We start from the raw sequence: 6,143 nt of genomic DNA, 5'->3' as shown, positions 1-6,143 counted from the left end.
ACAATTCTGAGATCATCCCAGTGATTTGCCAGGGAGACAGAGGAACAGGCCAAAAATATGAGTCAATTATCTGGACATTCTGTGAAAATCTGTACAGTTGAGAGGTATGACTATGCATACAGCTTAATACCACTCCCAGGATTCAAACCATGGCTGTGTCTGCTAAAAGTACAGCAATCTGAGTTTCATCAGAGTGAGATATTTAGAAACTGCTGTCTGTTCCTTCAGTGTTTTCTGTCTTAGTCTCTCTTGGTTGTACAGTCAGACCTTGTACTTACAACAGTCTTATACAGACATTCCTAGATATATATTTTATGTAGCACAGTGTGGGTAACAGTGGTTAACACAACATTACTATTCAGAGACTACAACACTAAATGCCATACAATACCAGAGTAAACACAACCAGTCCAGGATTTAGAACTTTATTGCCAGGCAGTTACAGTTTTATTGAAATGCCACCTATATGGGACTATTATTGTTATATTGTCTGGTTTATTTAGTACAACCCATACACAGTTTTTATACTGCCAGGTGATTTTCTACTACTTTATATTTTTTGTCAGTACGTAACTACTTTATATTTATTTGGTATGACAACTGCAAGCAGGATTGTTACTCACCAGCCTCACAACACAGCCTTTGCCGCCTACTGGCATGGGCTTCTTGATTCACAGCCTGCTCAGCTGTAAAGGGAATAGAGAAATATTTAGCCATACCTATCCATCACATACACAGGCTGGACTTTGCTAAATAGTTATTGATATGAATACTTACACACTGCTGGGACATCACCCCTCTACCTTGCTTGTTGAACCCACTCATCCAAGAGCTCCCTCTTTCTCTGCTTCAAGTTGGCATAGTGGTGCCGGACCTGCTCAGCAATCTGAGGGATACTAGTGGCACTGGTGAGATCACAGGCGAGATGGTTCCTGGCTTCTGATTTATACTGGGAGCCCTGGTACTGGCCCTGCAGCAGTCTCTCATCATGGTTATTTACCAGGAGTCCTATCATGACCTTGGACTCCTGTATGCCCCAGGGCTGTGTATGGAAGCAGATGCCCTCTCCAACACCTGCCATACTGCCTACAGTGGGAAGCTGCAACCAGTTATGAGCTGCATTTCCACCTGTGGAGTTTAAATACGACTGATTTCCCACCCTTTGCTGTGATTGGATGGTTTTGAATATGCTGAGCTAAGCTAAGCTATGGGCAAACCTGCTTAGCTTAAAGGGACAGCTTTAGCACTGCTTACCAATGGGCAAACCCACTCAGCTGGGCTACTCATTGCTTAGCAGTCATATTTACACAATGCTTACACCTGGTAAGCAGAGCTGTGCGATGCTTAGCATTGCTTATTTTTTATTTTATTGACTATCTGCTGTATGGGATTGATTCATCATTCATTACATATAAATTTGTTTACTGTCCCTGACATCCCCCAATGTGCTTTCATTACATTTATTCATGAGTGACTATACTGTATGGGGCACTTGTGTTTATATGGGGATTTCACAACTTTACTAAACTGACACCTCACATCTGGACCTACTACAGTACTCTGGTTGACAAATATATGTTATTTCGTAGCTAATTATTAAAACAAAAAAATTATGTACTGCTTTCACATGTACAATGCAAATTGGTAACAGTGGAAATTGAACCTGGAATGGCTACTTACAAAGGGTACATTCTAACCACTACACTATTGCAGTACTGCTCAAGTTGCATGTCTCTTGCTATTTAACTTCTTGTGCTGTTTAAGTTGGACAAAGTGTAGCTAAGCAATGGGCACATCCGTGCAGCTACGCTTAAACTTTATTGCATTTATTAAAAAAAAATATTTGTTGTGTTTTTTTATTTGTAGCCTTCAGAATATCCCTGCTAATGCAAAACCTGTTATTCTATCAACTTTCTGCTTTGTGGGATGATTGTCCCTTTTGGTTTTGACCACATTCCTTACTCTGACAAGTTGGGAGGTATGCTCTATGTGCTTATGCTAAGTGTGTTATTCTATCAACTTTTGCCCTGGTAGGGACAATTGTCCCTTATGGCTTTGACCAGATTTCTTATACTGATGGGTTGGGGGTGCTACGAGCGTTCGTTCTCATTTTAAATTGCCAAAAGGCAATTCTGGAGTACAGGGGGCATGTGTATTGTGAGAGCTCTGCTGTCAGACACACCTCCTGCACTTGTACATGGAACCATGTCCGTTTTAGAGCATGGCAGCGTGCCTTCATACATATGCATGGTGTGCCGCCGTGCTGAACAGGAACGGCTCCTGCTGTGCAGGAATAACTTATTCCTGTAGGACTGCTTGCTGAATCTGGGGGATGTTGTTGATCTGTGGATTATAGATCACCTGACAGTTGATTGAGTGATACCCTTTGTGGCACACATACCTCCTTTCAGTCCATCAGGTGGGGCCTTTATTTCAATGTGGGTACAGCTATGGCTCCAGTAACTGAGAGAAATGGGCTATACCATAAAATTCCGGCATGGTCTTGGCTCTTTCTTTTGCGGTGCATGGGAACACCATATGCTTCCTCATGTGCTGAAGCATGGCATTAAGAAACTGAAGCAGTACTTTCGAGGCAGATGCCACAGATACCCCCACTATTCCCACAGTAGGTCCCTATTGCTAATATATGAGAAGTATAAAACCAACAGAAACACTCCTGGGGTAAGGTACCTACAAATCAAAAGAAAATGTCTAGTAAAAAATAAAAAGTAGGTACTCCATGACTATCGAAGCCAACCAGTCCACTGAACAGGTATTCAGTAAGCGCTTTCACGTCTCCACGGACGCTTCCTCAGACTTCAGCTATTAAAACAACTCAAAGTAACTATTTAAGTATCAATTTCATTAAGCTGAAAGCCAATGAATCTCTGTACATAGAAACACATGACAAAACTGTCAAAAGATCAAAGCTTAACACATTCAGTTGGCTTCGATAGTCGTGGAGTACCTAATATATGAGAAGTAACACATACTTAAGTATCTACTGCGATAGGTACTGCATGACTCTCACAGGGCTGCAGATGAGGCCAACACATGTGGATAGTGTCCCTTTCTACACAGTAACAGTCCACAGTGTCAGTGTCATGGAGACCATGAAATGTTACATATGGTCAAATGACTCAGCACCTTCTTGGGCAGCATTGTACACCATCAGGCATGGCAACATCAATAAGATCCTCCTGAAGATACACATTTATTAATGCTCTGGCAACCCCTAACATTCCCTCAGTCCAAACATCGGCATTCATCTGGGTTCAAATACTGCAGGTGCAGCTCAGTTTCACATTATTTATATATTCCTGAATTGCTCAGCCATCCTGTTTTGTGTCATTAATGTACATGGAGATGCTCTTTTTAATAATGTTGCTCATTACCATATAATTAAGTGGCCCTTAGCACATACCACCCTGGTCATGCTGCTTAGCCTGGCCATGAGAGGAGAACTTGTTTTTCTGAATCACTCACACTCTACATATGCTTAATCTGGTCAACATTCTTTTAGGTCTGAAGTCACAGCAACATTATATGTGTATGTTTTTGATATATATTTTTTTATTTTAATCTGAACATAACTGAAAACTACACATTTGGTTTCAGCATTCTGTTTTGAAAATGTTGCATCCTGATAATCTCTAAAGCCCATTCTGACCTTAATTCCACTCCAAATTCAAATAATAATTATTCTCATCTGCCTAAATGTATCCTAATGAAATTTTCAGGACAAGGCTCCTATATTATCCAAATAACTTTCAGAAAATGTTGACAATAAAATTTAAAATATATGCACTTCTTTCAGAACATTTAAAATAAGCTTATTTTACTATAGCATTTAGCATGCGAGGAAATATCACTTTTTTGAGAAAAAAAGTATTTTATCTCTCATTTCATAAAACACACATGGGATATGATTCAGATACATACCTTGTAAGTCTGAAAAAGGCAAAATATACATATATGTTGTGAACTGTATGGGTAAAAACAGAGTACAAAAATGGCTTTTTAAAATAAGTGTTGCTGCCTAACAACAAAGGACCATTTTCTTATATCCCTATAAAGTATTGCAGCAAATTTTTCAAAATAATATATCATGGCTTTTAGCTGCAAACTGTACTTGGTGTTTTCAGTTATAAAGATGTGTATAATTTTATTTTTATGTACTGTAGTTTGCTGCATGTATGACTAAATCGGGGGGGGGGGGCATAAGAACAGTGATAAAACTGTGTTCAGGAGAACATAATATGTTTTTTACAGTTTTTGTAATGAATGCTCAATGAAAACTCAGTAAAGAAGTATTATAGGCCATTATTCTTTCTGTATACTAAACAGAAGTTTAAAACAACAGTCCTGACGGCAGTTGGATATAATGTAAAATGTAAAATTTCAGACTGGAACAGTGTAAGATATGGATATAATATCTGTCTATAAAACACCACCTCTCACCCTTTCACTCTTCAGTATGAAAGTTTAATGCAATAACAACAGAATGATCAGTTACAAAAGAATCATATTCTACCTTTTTGTTTTTCAGTGCACCACCACACTGAATATGACTCAACCCCATTAGTCGCTCAAACATGTACCCTATTACCTATCGTATATGGCAAATGAAAAAAAAGAGTCATAAAACCTGCAGGAGTTTTACTATTGATCTAATGATAATTCAGTAAAAACATATTCAAGGCCTCTACTGTATTTTGTATGCTCAACAAAAGTTGAAAATACTAGTCCAAATGGAAACCAGGTATAATGCAAAATGTCAGACTGCAGCAGTAAACACCTATAAATGTATTGATATTTCACCTATCTATAAAAGATCATAACTCAGTACCCCTTTCAGTTTTCATTATAAGCATTTCAGGCAACAACAATACAGTCAGTAAAAAACACATGTATGAATTCTGTTTTATCCTTAGGAATTTCAGTGCAACACCATGTTGAATTTGACTCAGCTCCATTAGCTGATCGACATTTGGTATATTAGCAGTGACATATTATAAATGAAAACTTAAAAAATGTACTGAATTTTCAAAATTTTTACTTCTGATTTAATGACAGTTCAGTAAGAAAATATCCATACTGAGCAGCAGTTAAAAACAACAGTCTCAATAAATCCCAGTTGTAATGATTGCAGCAGTGAGCAACTATAAACATACAGATTTAGCACCTAGGTATAAGAGGCCATATCTCAGTCCCTCTTTCAGATTTCATTATAAAATTTTCAGGCAACAACAATACAGTCAGTACAAACCACATGTATGAATGCTCTTTTATCCTTAGGAATTTCAGTGCAACACCATGCGGAATTTGACCCAACTCTATTAGCTGCTAGACATTTGGCATGTTAGCAGTGACATATTACAAAAGAAAACTTAAAGATATACTGAAATATACAGAATTTTTAGTTTTGATTTAATGACAATTCATTAAGAAAGTATTCCAGGCAACCACTGTTTTATCCATATTGAGGAGCAGTTAAAAGCAACAGTCTGAGTGAAACCCAGTTGTAATGATTGCAGCAGTGAGCAACTAGAAACATACAGATTTAGCACCTAGTTATAAGAGGCCATATCTCAATCCTCTTTTCAGATTTCATTATTACATTTTCAAGCAATAAAAGCAGGATGATCAGTTATAAAACACCTAAGAAACATATTCTACCCTTATGGATTTCTGTGCAGCACTACACTGAATTTATCCTAGCCCCATTAATTGGGAAAATATTTGGCAGGTTTACTATCATAATTTTGAATCCAACTCCATCAACCGCACTATGTTTGAACATGTAAAGTCGAACAAGGCAATGTCAAACTTCAAAAGCAAGCCTAGGAATGGGTTTTAACATGGGTCGAGATAGGGGCGAGGTTTGTAGTTCGGCAATACCAGTGAACACCTATCTCAACCCGTGTTAAAACCGTTCCTAGGCTTGCTTTTGAAGTTCGACATTGCCGTGTTCAACGTTCCGTGTTCGAACATAGTGCGGTCAATGGAGTTGGATTCAAAATTATGATAGTAAACCATTTGGTGTATTATCTTCTATCTATGGACTATTGAAAATTAAAAAAAAGGATTTATATTCTCTGTTCAAATATATAAGATTCTTATTATGCATATATTCTAGACAT

The sequence above is a fragment of the Protopterus annectens genome, chromosome 5.part0 (genome assembly GCF_019279795.1).
Source record: "Protopterus annectens isolate FY-2018-M chromosome 5.part0, PAN1.0, whole genome shotgun sequence".
Taxonomy (NCBI): domain Eukaryota; kingdom Metazoa; phylum Chordata; order Ceratodontiformes; family Protopteridae; genus Protopterus; species Protopterus annectens.
This window is presented reverse-complemented; position numbering follows the sequence as displayed.